The sequence below is a fragment of the Macaca nemestrina genome, chromosome 14 (genome assembly GCF_043159975.1).
Source record: "Macaca nemestrina isolate mMacNem1 chromosome 14, mMacNem.hap1, whole genome shotgun sequence".
Taxonomy (NCBI): domain Eukaryota; kingdom Metazoa; phylum Chordata; class Mammalia; order Primates; family Cercopithecidae; genus Macaca; species Macaca nemestrina.
This window is the reverse complement of record NC_092138.1, coordinates 70,381,105-70,403,184: the sequence shown is the minus strand read 5'-3', so window position 1 is coordinate 70,403,184 and position 22,080 is coordinate 70,381,105. Positions and strand designations below refer to the sequence as shown.

General features: G+C 39.7%; 1 long non-coding RNA gene across 1 annotated transcript in view; it reads left to right on the top strand.

Annotated features, from left to right (window-relative positions):
* The first annotated feature begins 855 nt into the window (after window positions 1–855).
* LOC105477224 (uncharacterized) overlaps window positions 856–22,080 on the top strand; it is a 333,528-nt gene continuing 312,303 nt past the window's right edge. The window contains exon 1 of the long non-coding RNA XR_011612734.1: window positions 856–1,108. This is a non-coding gene — a long non-coding RNA (uncharacterized lncRNA). The remainder of the gene's footprint in view (window positions 1,109–22,080) is intronic.

Below are 22,080 nucleotides of genomic sequence, written 5' to 3'. Positions count from 1 at the left end.
GGTGACTGTATGAGGGAAAGCAATTTCTTCCTGGAAATGATAGATTTTAAGTGTAAATTTCTTGATGAAAACAAAATTTATCAGAGTTACAGACCCCTAGTCCCAAAGGTTGCTGCTGAGTGAACGCAACCTCTTTCAGAAATGAATTTTTGGAGAGGAGAAAATATTTCAGTGAAACAATGCAGATAGAGTGGTCCCCATGTGGTCCGCTTGAATCACAAATACCATTTTATATATTTGACCTGTCCCAATTTGTGTGTGTGTGGCGGGGGCGGTGGCGGGGGGGGGGTGCGCCGAGGGGAGATAAAGGATTCCTTCGTAGACAGCGCACGTTTCAGAATCGAAGGTTCGAGCTAGGACCAGAAACTTGAAAACAAACTACATATAGGTAAATATGGCATGTATATCTTTCTCCGCCTCCACTTCCAATTCATACAGGGTGGTGCGGAGTGGATCGTGGGAGGATGCCCCGAAAGTTGACCCAGCCGAGAGCAACCGAGTTTCTGCACTGCCGCGGGTTCCAATCCAGCCTCGGAAGGAAGGAGGGCGCTGCTACATTGTATCCACTCAAAGGCTGGAGGGGGGAGCAGGACCTGGAGCCGCGCTGCGCTGACGCACGCGAGGCGCGTGATTGACGCAGGCGATGTTACTAAATTCGGCGGTTGGCCGGGACCCGCCGCCGGCGCGCGCCGCAGATAGCGGAGTAGGTTCCCCTCGGTCACCCCCGCCCCTTCTCCATTCAACGCCTCGCGGGGCGGGGCAGGGCGCGCGGGGCGGGGCGGGGCGGGGTGCGCGCGGCCGCGCCGGGATCCGGCCGAACCAAATATAGTCGGGCCTGGCTATTTTTAGCAGGGTCTCGGGCGCGAGCCCGCCGCGTGAGGGGGCGCCCTGACCCCGCCGGGAGTGCGGAGGGGGCGGGGGCGGAGTCGCCATGTTGGACTCGGTTCGACCCTGTGTGGTGACCGGCGACGCGGGGCCGGGCTCGGCGCCAGGGGTCGGGGTGAGTGGGTGCGAGCCGTGAGAGAGAGGACGCCGACGGCTCTCTGCGTCCAGCGCAGGCTGTGAGGAGTGAGCAGGGCCAGGCGCGGGCATGTGTGTGCGCGCGGAGGTGGGTAGACGGTGATCCCCGCCCGCCCTGCGGAAGGCCCGGCGGTCTTGCCACCCGGCAGCCCGGCCAGCCCCGAGTCGAGTGGGGGCGGAGCTGCCCGCGGCCACCACTTCCTGAGTGCCGGGGATACCCTTCCCGGACGTCACGGAGGAGCCGAGGCGGCGGTGGCGGCCCGGGGCTCATCCTGCACTTGCATCACGGGTGCAGCAGCAGCTGCTCTGCTCCTTTGTGGCTTTTTCCCCTGTTGAGTAACTGCTTTGTTAACTGAAAATACCATGACGGGCCAGTGTGATCACCAGCTCCAGATCTCAAAGAAAGTGAAGCTGTCAGGCAAGAAGAGGGAGACTCCCCCAGCCGGCTGCGATGGTATCTGGTGGGTGGATGTGTAGAGAAGCACTTGACAGTTTCCACGTATTACTTCTTGCCTAACTCTTCACCCCCAAGAAGATTTAAAAATACTTTTATTTCCATGCTGTAAAAATTTCATTTGTGTTCTGCACCTCCCTCACCCCCCTAATCCCCTTTCAATTAAAACTCTCATGCAGAACTGGAATCACTGTAAGCAGGAACCCTAAAATTAGGTACAGTTTTTAGGAAACATGGCATCTTTCAATGAATTTATTGAATAAACTACATTTTCTAAATGTTAATATAGATGAAAGGTCCTTGTCCACTCAGGGTTGTTATAAAGCTACTAAATTGTTCATAGGAGTTGGGCTCCAGTGACCGTTTCAAACCAGTATCCTTGTTTACTTAAATTAAAAAAAAAAAATCTCGTCTCTCTGGCTGAGAACCTCCAAGTAAAGTTTTCTCTCTTTGAGTGGGTGTGTCTTCTGGACCTCTGTCTTGGTTACTTACGTGGATCCTCCTCCCTTCTTCCCTCCACCTTCCTTTACATCCTTACTCCTTTACAGCCTTTTCTTCCTATCAAGTGGCCAATATCTGTTCTTGGACTGCTCTGTGAGACTGAGGGCTGTTGTCTGACCTCCCTGAGCCAATCCACTGTTCCTGGCTCAGTGCTTCTCTGGGTAGGATGCGGGACTGACTGCTGGAGAGGTCACTGAGTGGCAGCCTTTTAAAACTCAAATAGAAATTCATGGAAGCAGAGACACAGCTCTCTCACAGACGGAGACACCGTCCTCTGCTTAATCCTATGTCCCTAAACGTATGCTGTTCCTTAGATGACCCAAACAGAATTAGTTTTTCTCGAGTCTTTTTTTTTTTTTTTAGAATTAGTGTCTACTGCTCTATATCTTTTCAAAAGTCGGATTTATTAGAAACCAGGCATAATATTATGTAAGGCATATGTAATGTGACTATTTCAGTAATCTCAATTTCCTTTTTAAGATTTTTATTAACTTTTTTATCTCTTCTTTGGGGAAATCAAATAAGACTACCTTAATCTGTCAAACGTTGAAAACTTTTTTGGCTCAGTCCTTTTTCTATAACAGAAGAGAGACATTTATATGTCACCAGTTTACATACACAAAGTTAAGTTTCTGCTTTCATGATGCTTATAGCAGCCAGCCTGTTAAAGAACTCTCTAAATTAACCATTACAGATTCACTGGATAGTTACCTTTCATTTTGTTTTGGATTTGTAGGCCTAATCTGCCTGCAAGAAAGAACTATGTCTCTTAGAAAATAAAATATGAAATTTTGGGGAAACGTGTGGTATAAAGCAATTGTTTTAAATTGCTTTAAACGCTGTTCTGATGAAGTAATGATGTATAATCTTGTTGCTTTTGCTAATATATAAAGATGATGATTTCTTATTAATGCAAAGATTGGGTGAGGAATGGTGAAATAAAAATTCTGAGCCAGAAGTTATTACCTAGGGTGAAAACAGGAAAGAAAACTAAAAAATTGTAAGTTCAAGTTTTCTGGAATCAATGTAGAAGTTCTATACTATATTTAAGGTACATATATAAAATTTAATAACTTCAGCTGACATTGATGTATACACTTAAGATGTACCTGGCTCAGTAACCTGCAATCATTATAGTAAGTTTCTATCTCACCTACATGCTTATCATTCCTTATCAATTCCATCATTGCCAGATTCGTCTTCCTAAAATTTAGATTTTGTTATATAACTTTTGGCCTCAAAAGTCTTCAGCAGCTGGATATTTTCTCCAAAATCAAACCTAGAGCCTCTTTTATTTCCACAGAATTTCCCTGTCCTAGTCAAACTGGTGTTCTCACTGTTCTTCAAATGTCCTTTCAACCTCCCACATTTGTTCATAGTTTTCCTTTTTATGGCATCCCCTCCTTCCTCTTCTTCTCCACTAATTGAAATTTACCCTTCCTCTAAAACTAGCTCAAGAAGTGAACTCAGATTGTACTTTACAAAGTCTTTCACAGAGTCTTTCACAGAGTTCTTATTTTTCTGTCTTCTTTTTGTGCTCTTGTGTCCACGGTCTATTCCCTTGTCAAACTGTAAGCTTCAAAAACATGCCCCACACATCTTTGAAATCCCTGTGGCACCTAAGAATGTTCAATATAGGTAGTAAATGTCCATAAAATATTGCCTCATTTAATTTGGATATGAATAGAGAGAATAGCCGTATTGTAAGTAACAAATTATATGGATTAGGGTGTTTTTGTTTTGTTTGTTTTGAGATGGAGTCTTGCTCTGTCACACAGGCTGAAGTACAGTGGGATGATCTTTGCTCACTGCGACCTCCGCCTCCCTGGGTTAAGTGATTCTCCTACCTCAGCCTCTGGAGTAGCTGGGATTTCAGGCGCCCGCCACTGCACCTGGCTAATTTTTGCATTTTTAGAGACAGGGTTTTCGCCATCTTGGCCAGGCTGGTCTCCAGCTCCTGACCTCAAGTGATCTGCCCGCCTCTGCCTCCCAAAGTGCTGGGATTACAGGCATGTGCCACCATGCCTGGCTGGATTAGGGTATTTTTGGCATGAGTGGGCATGTATGTTTATTCATTAGTTGCTTTCTTTACTTCAACTTGATGCTCCAGATAGAACATACCTTACCAAGGTGCCTGCCACAAGCCCAGGCAGCTCCGTGGTGATAACAAGAAAATGGCAGTTTGGTTTGTATCTATTGTATCTGCATAGGAAGATTTGCTATGATTTTTTTGTTTCCCTGATAGACTTTTGGTTTGACTCTTATTCTAACCTCTTTCCCCTCTATTTGTGCTTTCTTTTATGCTGCTTTCTCTCCCTTACGGACTAGAAGCTATAGGCTAGGAAATGTTAATACCAGTTTCTTTTGGAAAAAAATTTTTAAGGTTTGGAAAATTGAGAACCGTGACATTTTTGTATAACCAATTAAATATGAAAATTCTTGAATCTCTTATCTTTTCCAAAATATATTGAAATAGGTTTGCATGCTACTATATGCAGAAGTAAAATGAGCAAAACAATTTTGGATTACGATTTTTTAGAATTTTAAGATAGAAGCTCAATAAGACTGAATATTAATATAAATGACTGAATATTAAAATTTACTTTAACAAGGAGAAAGTAATATAGTAGATCAGGAAAGACTTTCTAATTGTAGAAAATTTTAGGAAAAAGTAGAAACCTGAGATGGAAAGATTACTTAATAGTATAAGTGCCAATAATACTTTAAAATCTCATTAAATAATGTATTTTCACCCATTAGAAATAATAAGAGTCAGGACAGGCTTGCAGTCTGGTTAAAAAGATAGTTTATTTCTTAGTCATATTTTCCTCAATCATTGGTAAACTCTGGAAGACCTCAATAATTTGGGGGAGAAAAGTTATTACTCGTGTGATAAACCAATTCAGGATATTATTTTTGCCTATGAAATAAGATCTGCCTTTTAACTAGAGTTGATGGATGAAGTAAATACGTCTTTCCAAATATAACTGTATAACCCTTTCCCATCATTTCAACTCTGAAAAAAACAAAAAGATTTCCTCACATACAAGTTCAGTTCCTTCAGCATATTCTCCAACAGTGAGATGGTGTATGCCACAAAAAGCACTAGACTGCTTCTCAGAGGACTGGGTCTGGTTTTGCTGCAATGAAGGTGCCTAGCCTTGGGTAAGTTCATCTTTTCGGGGGGCCTAAATATTATTTGTAAAATGACAGTGTTGGGTTCACTTTATGATCTTTAAGGAAACTTCAAGTTCTAAAGTTGAATGCTTTTTTAGACACATTAAATATTGTGAATCATGAGTCAGCTGTGCCCTGGTCTCCTAAAGTGATTGCTATGGCCAGGAGACTTATGAACTGTCTTGTATACAACACGTGTGCTTTTAGTAGTAATGTTATATTAAACTGCTTTGGCCTGCATGGTAATGAACTATAGCCACTGAGTGGGATCTTGGTGGCCTGAGAGTTAATGCTGCCAGCATCACAGCCTTCTGTCCATGAAGTAGAAACGAACAGAAACCTGGATAGTCCAAAAGTCATTTTATATTTAGCTTTGGAATTTGTTTTTGTGCCTTCATTTGAATATGGATGAGTCACAAATTGACTTCATACAAATTAGCAAACTTTCATTGGAATGGATTCTGTTGTTTGCTCCTCTTCAGTTCCTTTCTGATCCTCACTGCATGCAAAGCACAAACCATTTCTTAAGTGTAGCAGTGGAGGCAGAACTGTCCTTTTTCTGCTTCTTCCTAGAAAAGGCTTGATGATGATGGAGTTTCAAGTCTACATCTCCCTTCAGAGTGTAAATAAATAGTGAATTAGTGAGAAGGCAGGTCACAAGGAAAGTACCAAGTAGGTGTTAAGTTGAAAAAAATATTGGCAAAACAACCAGGATGAATACAGTAGGCTGTATTTGCAAACTTGTTAAGTTTGTGGATGGATAGACCTTTATAGATAAGTAAGAGCTGACTTTGTAGGCATTGGGAAGTATCTGAATTTTAGCAGATTGCAGGTTGAGGTATCATTTTAGTTAGGTTTAGATAGTAAAAACATGGTTTATTCTTTAAATGCCTATTCTACATATTTAGGTATCTGGTTTCCTCCTTAGATCATGTAATTAGTAACCAATTCTGATTTTTTTTTTTTTACCATAATACATTTTCCAGTATTTATTCTGCATGTTTATAGTTCACTACTGGAAAAATTCCTCCCTGACATCTGTTCTGAATTAGTTCCCTTTTCCAGTTATGTTTTCCTGTTTTATCAATTGTGGTGAGGAGAATAGAAAGCCATATTTTAAAGATTTCTGCTACTTATGTTTAGTAAAATTGAAATAAACTACCTAACTTTTTCTAATTTCTAGAAATTTGCATGTTAAATTACTGGTTTCATTTTTTTAAAACAACAGCATAAACTGGACAAAATTTGAAACCCAATCACCGTAGTCTTTCATAGTTGTCAAATTGACTTTTCTATAGTTAAAAAAGTTTTTTGAGAACAGCTTCTGTTGTCTCAATGTCTTTAAAAACGTCTTTTTGTTTCAATTATCTTGGACTTGTGTATTCTTTGGGATGAATCTTCTTTGGGATGAACTTATCGAGTACTTAACAGTTCTTGGCATGCTAAGAGTAGGTGTTAAGAGGAAGAGTGGTGCTTCTTAAACATTTGATGAATGAATGAAAGCAATTTTCAGGAAGCTTTATTCAAAATATTCTATTTTCTTTATCTTAATGATCCTCACGGCCTTAGAACTTTTCTGGGATAGTTTCACTCAGGGGTTAGGCATAAGGGAGAAGCAGAGAAGGCATAAGAGAGGAGCATACATCACTGTGCTGCTGCTCCTGCTTCTACACTACCCTCTTCCACCATTGCACCGAGTCTACAGACACTTCTGGTTGCCCATATTGAGGGAGGTACCCCTGAGTTATAGCACTCTGGGACATCTGTGTTTGAACTGAGAACCAGTTCAGGTGTCCTAAGGAATTGTTATGCCTCACCTTTTGACCCCAGACACCCCCAGGAATTAATCTCTGGCTTCTCTCTTTATTTTGATATGCCACTTCTGCTGCAGTACTTTCACAAGATTGTGTTCTTTTCTCTTTTCTTCACTGTCTGTGCCTGGGTGGCATATATAACCTATTCATCAGTGAGTTCCTGAAGTCTAATTGATTTCCAACTGTAATCTTCACTTTGCTTTCCAGTTCTAGACATTACTATTCAAGGCCTCAAAGTGCATAGTTACTTGTCTACTATATCACCCATAGACTGAGGGACTCACATGTAGGGTATTAACTAGGAACTCATATCTACTTAACATATTTAAACATTTTAAGATTTCATTTTTGAAAAGATAATACATTTACATGATTCAAATGACAAAACATTTAGAAATGAGAAATTTACTTTCCACTCCTGTCCCCTACTAAATGACCCTCCTTCCAGAGTTGTTGTTGTTTTTGAGACAGAGTCCTTCTCTGTTGCCCAGGCTGGAGTGCAGTGGTGCAATCTTGGCTCACTGCAACCTCTGCCTCCTGAGTTCAAGAGATTCTCCTACCTCAGCCTCCTGAGTAGCTGGGAGCTGGGACTATAGGCGCACGCCACCAGACTCGGCTAATTTTTGTCTTTTTAGTGGAGACGGGGTCTTACCATGTTGGCCAGGGTGGTCTGAAACTCCTGACTTCAAGCAATCTGCCTGCCTCAGCCTGCCAGAGTGCCAAGATCCTTCCAGAGTGTTTTAATGCATTTCCAAGACAGTACAAATATAAATTCTGTTTCCCTTTCCTTTTTTATACACATGGAAGCTTACACGTATTGTTCTGCCTTTTTCACTTAACAGTGTATCTTGGAGTTCTTTCCATACAGTGGAAAAATATCTGGGATATATCTGAGATATATTTCATGTATAATGTACCTTGGAGATCTCTTCATGTCATTGTGTGAATATATCATTATTTAGCCAGCCCCATATTGATGGACATTTGGGAAGTTTTCAATCTTTTGCTGTTTCAAGTAATGCTACAATAAATACTTTTGTTATATAGATTACTTTGTACTTGTGCAAATATATTTGTAGGATAAATTCCTAGAAATTGAGGGATACAAATTACAAATAATGCTATAATAAATACTTTTGTTATATAGATTATTTTATACTTGTGCAAATATATTTGTAGGGTAAATTCCTAGAAATTGAATTACTGTGCCAAAGGGTATATATCATAGTAGTTTGATAGGTACTACCAAATTGCTCTCCATAGAGATTGCACAGTTAACACTCCACTAGAAATATAGGCAAGTGCCTGATTACCCATATTCTTGCCAACAGTGTATTATTTAACCTTAGGTTTTTTCCAGTCTGGTCGGTGAAAATGTTATCTTAGTGTAACTTTAATTTCTTTCTCTCATGAGTAAGTTTGAACATCTTTTCATATGCTTAACAGCCATTTATATTTCCTTTTGGTGAAGTGTCTCTTATATCCTTTGCCTATTTTGGGAGGCGGGGGTGGTTTAAAAATCACTGTGTAGTTGCTGTTTATAATATGGAGATTTGCCCTTTGTTATATGAGTTGCAGCATATTTCCCTGTAGTTTGTCATTTGTCTTTCAACTTTGCTTATGATGTTTTTGCTATGTAGATTTTTTTAAAAATGTACTTGAATTTGTCAGTCTTTTATGACTTCTGGATTTAGTCATAGTTAGAAAAACCTGTACTACTCCAAGGTTATGAAAGAATTCCCTCATGTTGGCTTTTACTACTTTCATGGTTTCTGTTTTACATTTAAATTTTTGATCCATTTTTCCTGATGTATGGTACGAGAGGTAGGTCCAACTTTATTTTTTTCCAAATGGCTATGCAGTTGTCTCAACACCATTTGTGAATAGTCTACCTCTACGCTGTTTTGCTTCTTACTCAAAACAAGACTGATTCATCTCCTTTTTTTTTCACACCTACTCTGCTGTGACTGAATATGAATACAATTCTCTGCTTTCCTTCCTGTAGAACACCTTCTTCAGTGGCAGAGATGTCTTTCTCCCTGCTGCCTCCCCGCTTTCATCAGAAACACCACATGCAGCCTGGCAGCCAGTTAATATTGGAATCAATACGGGGTACTCAGAAGGCTCTCCAGGATTTTTCATTGAGCAATGACTGGTTAAAAAGAAATTCTAACTGTGATCAGGTTCCTTAGAAGACTGTTCAAACTGGAGATGTCTTCGGGCTCTCTCTAGTCATGGTGATCAGTTATTCCGGAAGCTAAAGGTGTACTACCTGGGTCCTTTACTCTAGAGGCAGTCCAATTTGGGTTGCTTCCCTCCATGCAAATTACTCTCATCTGTTACCTCTGCTTTGTCTGACAGCATGGAATAGTACCTTCTGTAATTTGAAATGGGAACCATAAAATGCCAACAAGGTGGTGTTGGATTCTCCATGATGCAATGACCAACTGCAGAACCTCCTTTACTTGGAAAATGAGGCTGTGGATAAATGATTTTGGAAACATTCTTCCTCAGTTTGAGCCCCAAGCAGATGTTGTTTCATCTGTGGAACCTAGGGAAAACCCTAGCTTTGTTCTACTAGGTGAGAGTGTCCAAGCAGGCAGATGAAACTGAATTTACTTGATACCTTTCCTTACTATCATTCTCTAAGCTATGTGGGCTAGTTTTATAGCTACCTGATAAAAGACTTCCTTCCACTTTGAACCATTGCCCTAGGCTATCTTTCCTTTCTAAACTTGTTCAGGCCATCTTGCCTGTTCTTTATTATTGAGCCTTACCTTTTGATCCTGTTTCTTATCTCTGCCTTCCGACTTACCCCGTGATGCTGGTAGTACCCTCTTTGTCCAGTACCAATTTTACTTAAAAGTTATTTTGGCCAAAAGCAATTTGGTCAAGTACAATTTAGTTGAAAGCAAGCTGGTTAACTGATTTGTTGTAATCAGCTATTAATTGAAACAATGATTTGGTCAAAACAATTAGTTGGTCAAAATGAATATCCTGTTAATAGTTTTTGAGAAGTGGTAATTTCAGTGTAAAATGATTAGATAATTTTGGTCCATTTTCTAGGGACTTTTCCAGTATTTTTCTTTTACAGTTCAAGTTAGCTTTCAGCTATGGCAGCATTTTATTGCTTGTGATTTCAAAAAGTTAAAGCAACCTAGCTACCTAGTAATAGGAGAATAGTTGGACGAGTAATCTTAACTAAAAGGCAATAAGAGGTTAATTGGAACAAACACTCAGCGATAAGATAAAACCATGTTTCCTGTATTATTTTTCTTTTCCCCTCATAAAAAAGGCAGTGCATGTGCAGTACAGGACATTCAGAAAAATGTAGATAAAGAATAGAAGGAAAAAAGAAAATAGCTGTAAATTAATTCACCCAGGAATAACCGCTGTTGTCCTTCCCTATCCTTCTAAGTGCATTTTATACACATAAACTCTACCTACAGTTTGCAATTTGCCATAATGTATTTAAGCATTCTCCAGTTAGTCACTTTTGTTCAGAATCAGATTTTGGTTCCTTTTTGCAACTGTGGGCCAGGCTACCTTTAGTTGGGAATAGATTGCCTTTCTCTTTTCCCTTCTGTCCCTCAATCCTGCCTAGGCCTGCATCCAGCCTGGGCTCTCAAGGCCCCCCTGCCTGCTTTAAGTGAGACACTTTGTAAATGAAACCATTCTGCCAAGCCTTTCTATGGTTACTAAAGAGGCCTGGTTCCAGAATTCCTGTGGAAGTCTCTGGTTATATATAAAAATTTTTTTGGAGTTCATGCTTGATATATGTTATATGTATATGTATGCAAATTAGATAGGGAGAATGAAGAGATGGGAGGGATTATATTGGGTCTCCATTAAAATAAGAATAAAGAGGCATTGCAGCAGAGAACTCCATTATCAGTGGAGGGAAATTACTTAAGAGATTTTCTCTGAAACAGGGTTGGCAAATATGTGCTATATGTTGTTGTGCCTGAACCTGAGTCATGGTAGACTCACTAATCAGTCATGGCACCATTTCTCACTAGATTGAGACTCAGCTTTAAGTCTTTCTCAAGGTTGGGTTCTAGGTGGCTGTATCCACTGTAGCTGCTGTGGGAGACAAACATTACTACTCTTGCTTCTAAAATGTTACATTAAAGTTATTTTGTCTTACAGTGGATTGACCAAGAAAGTTTTTGTTTGTTTGTTCGTTTTTCTTTGAGACAAGGTCTCCATCTGTTGTTCAGGCTGGAGTGCAGTGTCTAGACCATGGCCCATTGCATCCTTGACCTCCCGGCTCAAGCGATCCTCCCTGCTTCAGGTAGCTGGGACTATAGGTATACACCATGCCACCACACCTGGCTTTTTTTTTTTTTTTTTTTGTAGAGATAGGGGTTTCCCTATGTTGTCCAGGCTGGTCTTGAACTCTTGGGCTCAAGGGATCCTCCCACCTCGGCCTCCCAAAGTGCTGGGTATTTATAGGTGTGAGCCACCATGCTTGGCCTGACTGAGAAAGTTTTAATAAAATGTTTTCTATCTGATAAATAAGTTCATGTTGAAAAATATGGGATGTGAGCAAAGAGTAATTATCTGGATCTCAGGCAAAGCACATGCCTCGTAGTTAAGATCATGGAAGCAGCATAATCACATTATGGATTTATTATGGAGTGAAAACAATGTCATAATAATACTCATCATTATAAATTGCCCATGGTGTGGTCATGGTGATTGACTCCTCAGTATTCATTCCACCACAGGTGATTAGTCTAAGCGGTCATGGTTAATCCCACTTCCCTTGCCAATGAAGAGTTAGGAATGGCCTGTAACCTATTCTGGCCAATGAAATACGAAGGAAAAGTCTGCAGAGGACTTGAGTGCTTCGGGAAAGGATTTATTGATCCTAAGCAGAGAGAAATGAAAGAGATGATGCCTTGTCTCCCTATAATTTTATGTTTGAGTATGGTGGCTAGAACTGCTCTATCCACCTTGGGACCATGAGGGAAACTAGCTTTGAGGGGTGCAGCTGATCTAGATGATGACAGAACAGAGATAGAAGAAACCTGAGCCCTCGATGACCTTCCTGAATTGCTGATTGTATTGTACTTGGTCTGCCTTACCTCTGAACTTCCAGTTCTGTGAGATAATACAGTTCCTCATTGTGTAAGTAGGCATGATCTGCGAATTTGTCATTTGCAGCCAGAAACATCCTGATGTTATACCCACTTTGTCCCAAGCAGATTCACGTCAGGTGGATTTGATATTATTTGGATAGGTTTCTTTTTGTTGGGGCTCTTCCCTCCCCATGTCTTCCGCCTTCATAAAGTCCATGCAGATTCTAACTGGCCAGGTCTTGTCTCCATCTTTTCTAAGGGGCTCTGCCTTAGACCAGGGATCTTCACAGGAAGCAGCAAGGAATCAAACAGCACTCATTATCTCTTCCAGAGTCTTTTGGGTTGTTCGAATATCTGATGGTGTGACTGCTACCATTTGTTCTTCATTCCTTCTTTTTCTGATTCTGATTTCTTGCTTAGATCTTGGTCCTCACTTTTGTATATTTTGTGTCTCATGCCTAACCTCAAGATTGTTTGATAGATTTATTTTCTTCTCTTCCTTCTCTCTGCAGCAACTCTTTCCCTTTATCTCCGTCATCCACTCCTTCCTCACCTTGTGACTTTACTTTGTGGCCAGTGGAGACTATTCTAAGCAGATGTAGTATTTATTGTTTGCCAGGAGCAATAGTGAGTTACATGAGTAATCATACATCTATTTGCTCTAGACTGGTAGGGTAAAAAGGAAGAGTAGTTCAGCCCTTGGTCTTCTCATCTAGTACCTTTCACTCATGGCATAGAATAATACAACTGGAAATGGTCTAGGAGTCAGAGCATTTGAGTCTTCATTATGGCTTAACCATTTGCTACCTGAAATTTTGGGCAAGTCTCTTAAGTATATTTTTTTCCTTTAAGTTTGTTACTAATGTCTGTCTAATTTTTAAAATAGTATTATAGTGATTCAAATGAAATAATGAACCTGGCAAATGAAAAAAATTAAAAAAAAAAAACTCAAACTTGGTTGGATTTTCTGATCATTTTCAGTGAACTAATGTCAAAGTCTCTAAATTGTGTAGCTTGTTCATCTCTTTGTAGAAAGGCAATGGAGTATGATATGGGGCATAATAATACAAGTAATTAGGGATTGAAATTTATATTTTAGTGTTAACTAAGGCCCGAAAAAAAGGAAAAGGCCACATGATATTAAAAATAAAGGTCAGGATGTTGATCTTGAGGCTTATTTCTAGTTCAACCAGAAATTCTGGTCAGCCGAATTAGGGGGAAAGAGAAACCAATAGAAGAAACACCCCCTCTAGTGGCGAGGGGCCAGATTCTGCACTTGGTTGCTAAGATGGATGAGGGGAATGGATGACTTCTTAGGATGTTTTTTAAGTTTCTTAAGAATTCTGAGGTTGTAGAGTTAGACTACTTAAGGAAGATCTTAGTTCAGGCTTTACTTGTCAGGAAACTTAACACATTTCTCAGGATAATTCATATCTTGTCAGTCTCATGTGAAATTGATTGAAAATGTAGAGGCTACTTGGAAGAGGTTCACAGCTTACTTTTATATAGGCCACGTGGAGATCATGAAAATTAGGAGACATTTGTTGCTAAACTTCTTATTGGTGTGAGATGATATAGTAGGTACCTTTATAATCCCGTTCACAGGGGGATAAATCTTTAAAGTTGTGGGTTATGCCATAGAGTAGTATTAATCTATGTTTATACAAAATAATGGCTGTGGATTTCCTCAGTTTTGATTTGAAATTTTTACTGGTGATCCTGAGAACGAAATGTTTAACTTGCATCTTGAGAATGATTTAATTGCTACCTATGGAAAGGCAGTGAAGTTAAATATATTAAAATAACATCACCCATACTTTAGTGACTCAGGAGGAGCACCTAATGCTTTTTTTTTTGAGACAAGGCCTCACTCTATTGCCCAGGTTGGAGTGACGTGGTGCAGTTTCGGTTCACTGCAGCCTTTACCTCCTGGGCCCAAGCAATCCTCCCACTTCAGCCTCCCAAGTAGCTGGGACTACAGGTGTGCACCACCACACCAGGCTAATTTTATTCACTTTTTGTAGAGATGAGGTCTCCCTGTATTGCCCAGGCTGGTCTTGAACTCCTGGGCTCAAGGGATCCTCCTACTTTGGACTCTCAAAGTGTTGGGATTACAGGCATTAGCCACTGCACCTGGTGCACCTAATGCATTCTTGAAGGACGTTTCATCTTAAGGCTAAATCGTTAATGATAATGATTGTAAGTGATTGTTACATTTGCAAATCTCAGAGTCCACTGAAGTTTTTACTGTTTCAACTTCTGTTTGGGAAAGATTCTTTTACGTTTGTGTAAAGATTTGTGAAGAGGCAGAATTTCAGAAAATAATATTTTTATGATACTCTGTTAGATGTAAGATTTGAATGCCATTCAAATTCATTATAGAAAAGAGTGGTTAAAAGGCATAAGAAAATAAATTCTCATATCAGACTGCATTATCAACATGTCATTTCTTTATTTTTAATGTCAAACTTCCTTGCCCTGAAGGAAAAAAATTGAAGCTTGCAGTTGACCAGCTATTCCATAACTTGGAGTATGTTTGGTGACCTTTCTTATGAAATGGTAATGGAAAAATTCTATAGAAAATATAAACTTCTGTGTGAATGAAGTGAGATTATAGAGTTACAAAATTAACTTTTGTGCATAACTTGTGGAGCTAATAGCCTTAATTTATTATTGTATTTCATAAATATACTTTATTTCAGGGAAGAAGAACTAGGTCTGGCATGGATCAGAATCTACCTGTTGGGGAAAACCAGAAATAGGAAAGAGAGTTATTAATGGTTCATTCTTAGCTGAGAAAAATTCAGTGTGGAATAATTAAGGTTAGTTAGAGAAATAATTATGATTATGTTAAGGAGTTCACAGATATTATTGAAAGTAAATTGGTTAAAACTGATTTGTTAATGTAAATGGGGCCAATAAACCAATTAGATAATCTCTCTACTAAATTGATGTGATAATAGATGATATCTGGAGGGAAGTAAAATAGATGACAAGGTTAGTGATAATGAGACTTCATTAAATCCTAGTACTAAAGAGATACTGTGTACATTAGTGACAGCTTAATTCTAGAAATAAAAGTTGATGTTAAGAATTGATATGGGGCCTGTGGTGACTCACACCTGTAATCCCAGAGACTTGGGAGTCTGAGGCGGGAGGATTATTTGAGGCCAGGAGTTCCAGACCAGTCTGGGCAACATAGTGAGACCCCATCTCATTCACTCATAAATAAATAAATACATAAATAGCAAGCCCAATGTGGTGGTGAGTGCCTGTATTCTCAGCTACTTAGAAGGCTGAGCCAGGAGGATCCCTGGAGCCCAGGAGTTCGAGGCTGCAGTGAGCTATGATTGCCCACTGTACTCTAGCCTGGGGGACAGAGCAAGACCCCATCTCTAAAATAATAATAACTGATATAATGTTGGCACTGCTGAAATTAGGCAGGTATTAATTTGTGTGAAGGGCTGTAACAAAGGACTTGAATAAAGAGCCCAGGTTGAAAACTGATTTGAAATTCCAGGTAAAGTGTAAGAATAATAATTCATATTTGTATGGGACTTTATAATACTCTGAATGTTTTCATATACAAGATCTCCTTTGATTCTTATAAGAACTCAGGGTAATAGTGCAGGTTTGGAGGTTCTGAGAGGCTAACAGACTTACTGAAGCAAATAGGGACTAAATGACAGGAGTGGTACTTGAACCCAGGGCTCCCTACCAAAATGTTTTTGCTTACTGCATTGCTTTTTTATGGTTGCTGTAACAAATTACTACAAACTAGGTGGCTTAAAGCAATAGAAATTTATTCTCTAACTCTTTTGGAGGCCAGAAGTCCAAAATCAAGATGTTGGCTGAGCCACATTCCCTCTGGAGGCTCTTTGGGAGAGAAATCTGTTCCTTGCCTCTTCCAGCTTCTGTTGTGTATGGGCATTCCTTGACTTGTGGCTGCCTCACTCCAGTCTCTGCCTCTGTGGTCGTTATAGCCTTCTTTTATATTCTGCGTCTTCTCTTCTGTGTGTCTCAAATCTCTCTCTCTGCCTTTTTCTTCTAAGGACTGACTTTAAGAGAATCTGCTTCTCACTGGATTTAGGGTACACCTGGATAATCCAAGATGATCTCACCTGAAAATCCTTAATTACATCTGCAAAGATCTTTTCTTCAAATAAAGTAATACTCACAGGTTCTGGGGATTGGGACATGGACGTGTCTTTTCAGGAGCCACCATTCAACCCACTAAATTTGTTATATGCCATTTAATGCTTTATCTTCCTTTTGGATCGAAGAGATACTCTTCTGTTTGAAGATGGGCAAGTGGGCTGGGGAATTTTTGGCTAGTAGGTAGAAAGAAATTTTAAAAATATTTCTGGTTGGTGCTGTTTAGTAAGTGCTTATTAAACTTTCAGAGGTCAAATATCTCGAACACAAACTGGAGGAGTAAATCAGTATAAAGTGAAAAATATGCGGCCGGGTGCAGTGGCTCAAGCCTGTAATCCCAGCACTCTGGGAGGCCGAGGCGGGCGGATCACGAGGTCAGGAGATCGAGACCATCCTGGCTAACATGGTGAAACCCTGTCTCTACTAAAAAAAAATACAAAAAATTAGCCGGGCGAGGTGGCGGGCGCCTGTAGTCCCAGCTACTCCCAGCTACTCGGGAGGCTGAGGCAGGAGAATGGTGTGAACCCGGGAGGCGGAGCTTGCAGTGAGCTGAGATCCGGCCACTGCACTCCAGCCTGGGCGACAGAGCGAGACTCCGTCTCAAAAAAAAAAAAAAAAAAAAAAAAAGTGAAAAATATGATATTTTCTCCAAAAGGCAGTCACTGACTACTTTGGCAGAAAGAAAAATTGAAGTGATTACTCAAGAGTTCCACCAAATTGTTGTGCTAGCTTTTACATTTGCAAACTATAGAAAACGGGACTAAATTAAGTAGCAACTGACTTTTCATTATTAACAATATTACAAGTTGACTTTTTCATTTCTTGTGTAATTGAGATAAAAGGGCGGTGGGTGTGTATGAGAGAGAGAGAGAGAGAGATTTTGTTAATGGTTTTAGTATGATTGATTTCTTATGTCATATGGGCATTCTAACTTGAATCATATTAATTAAGGTGATCTATGTATGTAAACTCTTTGAGGGAGGGACTTGGCATGTCTTATATACAGCTATATCCCCAATGTAGTTCCTCACATGTGGTAGATGTGCTCAGACAACATTAGCTGTATTAATGAAAGGACTTCTTATGATACCCAAATCTCACAGCCACAAGTCTCATTACAATTTACTTTATGGAGCGTCCCTGATGGTAATAAGGTCTATTAATTGTAGAATTGTCCCTGCTGACTTTAAGAAACTTCACTGTGTGTCCTTTTACCCTGACAGAGCCTACAACTTTTTTCATCTCCAATAATCTTCAGCTCCAGGCCAAAAAACTATTGTTCTTGCCCTGCTCACATTAATTGAAATAAGTCAATGAGATTCCTTCTGCCCACCAGTTCACTTCTCACTAGCATGGGGCTCAGCTACCATTAGAGATGTTAGGGTGGGGCCGTTGTGCAGTTCTTCAGACTATTAGTGCTGTACGCTATGTTCTGAGGAGTGTTCAGGCTTTTGTCTTCTCAAAAGTGTGTAAAATTTTGACTCACTGATACAGCTTTTGATGTTAACAGATAGAAGTATACTGACTGTATGTGCTAGGCTCTTCCATGTATTATATCAGATGTTGCTTCCAGCCAACCTGAAAAGCTAAGTAGTAATATTGTCCCTATTTTACAGAAGCATAAAGAAGTTAAGCAAACCAACCCAAGTTCACACCAAAATTTGAACCCAGGTAGCCTTACTTCAGCGCCTGTGTTCTTAACCATGTCCAATGACAGCCTCATGCTCATTTGTTCATAAGTAACCTGTTCTTTCCTTCTAAAAGCTTTTCTGTTTTGGTTTGAAGCTCAGAAATTAGAAATTTGACTAGGATATATACAGGCATATGCCCTTTTCCATTTATCCTGTCTGGCACTGAATGAGCCCTTTTGATTTCATAATTCTAGTCTCCTCCTGAGGGAAGTTTTCTTGTATTATCTTTTGATTATTACTTTTTCCGTTATGGTCCTTGTTCTCTCTCTGAACTTGCCTTTTATTTCCAATTAGACCTCCTGGACCTGCTGCTTAGTTCTCTTATCTTTTTATTCAAGAATTCCATTTCATTTCATTTTTTTTTTTTTCACTCCAAGTAATGTCATACACATTCACCTGCTTTTCCAGATAACAGATTTGTTCTTTGGAGGGTCTCCTATACTTTTTACTTCCTCAATTGAAATTTAAAATTTATAAATCATGTTTAAAGAATTACCTAATCTATTATTTTCTTCCAGTTATTCCCTTGCATTCAACAGCATATACAAAATAAAATATATAAGTAAACATGGTTTATTTTAGAAATATGAGACTATTTCAACATTAGGAAATATTAATGTAAGATATCACTCTAATAGATCTAAGGAAAAAAATTTAGAATCATTTTCACAGATATTGCAAAGGTATTTGATAAATCACTACTCATTCTTGATAAAAACCAAAGAAACAAAAAACAACTCTTATTAATCCAGGAAATGAAGGCTATTTTCTTAATGGCACACCAATATCATAGTTAACATTGAAAGTTAACTTTGAAATACTTGAGCAATATTCCCTAAGAGTATCTTCAGAACTGTAGATCTGATGTTTATATAAAAAAGGGTATCTTGGTGTATTAGGGTAAAGCAAGATGTTACAACAGACATCAACATTTCAGTGTCTTAGTAAAATAGAAATTTATTCTTCCCTCATGTAATAGTCCACTGCAGATGTTTCTGGTTGGCAGACAGTTGTTTTTTTCTGTGTGGTAACTCAGGGACTTAGGCTCCTTCCATCATAGGGATCCACCATTCCCTAGGGTCTTGAATTCTTCTGTTTCCAGTTGACAGAATTGCAGAGATAGGGTGGAGAATGCATACTTTCTTCTCAGTTACCTTGGCCTGGATACGACATTACATCAGTTCTGTTCACATTCCCACATTCCGTTGGCCAGAACTAGGCACGTTACCTCACCTGTCTGCAAGGTGTGTGTTCCAGGAGAGGGAAACGGAAAACATTATCTGACTGGGGAGCCACAGGTGTGGAAATAGTCTCGTTTGTAGTTGGAAGGAGTAGAAATTAGGAACGCCTTAATGGAGGGCACTGTGTGATATCTGTCAAATTTTAAGACATACATGTTCTTTGACCTCAAAATTCCACTTCTAGCAATTTTTCCTACAGATATATCCACAAACATATGCATGTTTACATTTGGAGGGTATACCTAGCAATATTGTAATAGTAAAAGATTGGAAGCATTCTGAATGTCCATCAAAGGGGACTGAGTTGGAAACATTCTGAATGTCCATCAAAGGAGACTGAGTAAATTATTGTATATCCATACATTGAAACACTGCTGCCACTGAGAGGCAGTGATATATGTACCGACTGGGGAGAGAAATGCAAGGTATAAAACTTTGTTCACAGCTACCATTTACTTAAAAAGAGAAATATATACATGTATGCTCATATATTCATAGAATATTTGTGGAGGGATCACAATAAACTGTGGAAGGATCACAAAAAATGTAACAGTGGCTGCTTCTGGTTAAAATTATAAGGTCATGGGGCATGGGATGAGAGAGTCAAGCTTTTACTGTGTACTCTTTAATACCTTTTGATGTGCGTCTATTTAAATATAAAAGTCAGTTGTAGAAGTATAATAAATAACATGGAAAGATGGCTATCATATATTGTTGCCTAAAAACCAGCTTACTGAAAATTAGGTACAATATGTTCTCACTTTTATAAATAAATAAATGGGATATACAGAAATGTATGGTTTGTGGGTTTTTTGTTTTGTTTTTTTGCTTATCTGTATTTTTGGATTTTTTGTAGTAAACATGTATTACCTTTACAATTAAAACAATTATAAAATGAAGAAACACAATAAAAACTTTATTTTCTTAGGAGTCCTTTTTGGCCCTGCCATGAAACCTGGGCTCAAGCTATCCTCATGCTTCTGCCTACCTAAGTGCTGGGATTACAGGTGTGAGCCACCGTGCCTGGCCAAATGAGTGAAGTTGTTGTGCACTTTTTGCCCTTGTGTTACGTAGCCTGTATTCAATACTATACCCCAAATATCACTGACTTGTTAGCAATGCCATTGGCTTATTAGGTGCAGTTCGAAATCCCATGGGCCAAAGGTTTCCTTTCTAAAATGATATTGGTTGCCTCCAGGAATCTGTCTTTGCATCCTAAGTTAGCATGGGTCTGTTATATATGTAGTCAGAAATGAAAAAGTTAAAAAAAGAAAGAATAATCAACCTGCTGATGACATGGTCTCTGCTCTTATACAGGTGAATACACTCCTATCTGCTTGGTATTATAATTTAGAATAGTTTCTTCCTATTTTTCTTTCTCTACTATTTTCCTTTCTTCATTTCTATCCTTTTGCTATGATCCTTCCTTGTACACACATAGTTGTAATTTTGCTGTAGGTTATCAAGGGTCATTTATGAATAAATGAGAAGAAATACAAATAAAAGAATTGGGAGCTGAACAAATTATTTGCAGCAGTAAGATTTTTAATTGGAAATTGCCTGAGAATAGATTCTCTGTACTTCCATTTTATTGCTACTATGTCCTTATCATTCATGTTTCTTCCCTGTGCTCTAGTCACAGGGGTCTGCTTATACCTCAGGAGTTTTTTCCCGGGGCTTTTTTATTTGGAGGTCCTTTTTTGTTGGAGGTCCTCTGCATGTATCCATTGATTCAAATTCTGTGATGGTAATTTTTTTTTTTTGAGATGGAGTTTTGCTCTGTTGCCAAGGCTGGAGTGCAGTGGCATGATCTCAGCTCACTGCAACCTCTGCCTCCCGAGTTCAAGCAATTATCCTGCCTCAGCCTTCCAAGTAGCTGGGATTACACGCACCTGCCACCACGCCTGGCTAATTTTTGTAATTTTATTAGAGATGGGGTTTCACCATATTGGCCAGGTTGGTCTCGAACTCCTGACCTTGTGATCGGCCCACATTGGCCTCCCAAAGTGCTGGGATTACAGGCATGAGCCACCATGCCTGGACTGTCATGGTAAATTTTATGTGTCAACTTGCCTGGGCCACAGGATGTTCAGATACCTGGTTAAACATTATTCCTGTGTGTGTCTGTGAGGGTGTTTCCAGAAGAGGTTTGAACCGGTAGATGGAGTAAAACACATTGCTGTCCCCAATGTGGATAGGCATTAGCCAATCGGTTGAGGGCCTGAATAGAACAAAAAGATGCAGAAAAGAAGAATTCCGCCTTTCTGCCTGAATGCTTAAGTCTTCTCCTGCCCATGGGTCTTCTCCTGCCCTTGGATTGGGACATATGCCTTATGCCTTTCAGTTCTGAGGTTTTTGAAGTTGAACTAGAACTTATGCTATCAGTTCTGGTTCTTATGCCTTTGGACTCAGACAAATTACACCACCACCACCTTTCCTGGGTCTTCAGCTTGCAGACGGCAGATTATGGGACTCCTTAACCTTCATAGCCATGTAAGACAGTTCCTCCTCATCAATCTGTATCTCTGTCTATCTCGATCTCTCTTCTATTGGTTCTGTTTCCCTAGAAAACAACGATCTTCCTATAAAAAACCAATTCAGATACTACCTTTGTCAAGTCATCATAGACATTCAATTTTTTTCTCTTCTCATTATTCCATTAAATTATACTTGCCTGGCATGTTGGCCCATGCCTGTAATCCCAGCACTTTGAGAGGCCGAGGCAGGAGGATAACTTGAGGCTAGGAGTTTACAATCAGCCTGGGCAACAAAGCGAGACCCTGTCTCTACAAAAAGAAAAGTTAGTAAATTAGCCAGATGCGGTGGTGTGCCTGTAGTCCCAGCTACTCAGGAGGCTGAGGTGGGAGGATTGCTTGAGCCCAGGAGTTTGAGGCTGCAGTGAGCTGTGATTGCACCACTGTACTCCAGCCTAGTCAACAGCAA